The following is a 360-nucleotide window of genomic DNA, read 5'->3' as shown; positions in this document are numbered from 1 at the left end:
ATTGAAAATCTGAGAAACCGACCTATACAAAGACGTCACATTTCAAAATGGGTTAATCAAAAAAGTAAAAAACTCTTATGAGAGATTTATTAGCGGAGAATATCATGAAATCTACAGTACACGCTCCTGATTTCTGCGTGGATCACAATGTTTTAGAGCATTTATACTAGCGACACAATTTCAGTACCTTTGTCTACTTAATAAAAATGCAGAACATAAATACAAATGAAATGCTTTGTGATATCTGATAAAAGTGAATGATTGCATATTCAAAATGGAGAGATCCTTTATAAATTAATGATTCATACTATCTACCACAATATAATATGTCACTTTTTACAAGACATTGATTTTGTTCAT

This window comes from Penaeus monodon, chromosome 33 (assembly GCF_015228065.2).
Source record: "Penaeus monodon isolate SGIC_2016 chromosome 33, NSTDA_Pmon_1, whole genome shotgun sequence".
Taxonomy (NCBI): Eukaryota; Metazoa; Arthropoda; class Malacostraca; order Decapoda; family Penaeidae; genus Penaeus; species Penaeus monodon.
The sequence above is the reverse complement of the archived record's forward strand: the minus strand, read 5'-3'. Positions refer to the sequence as shown.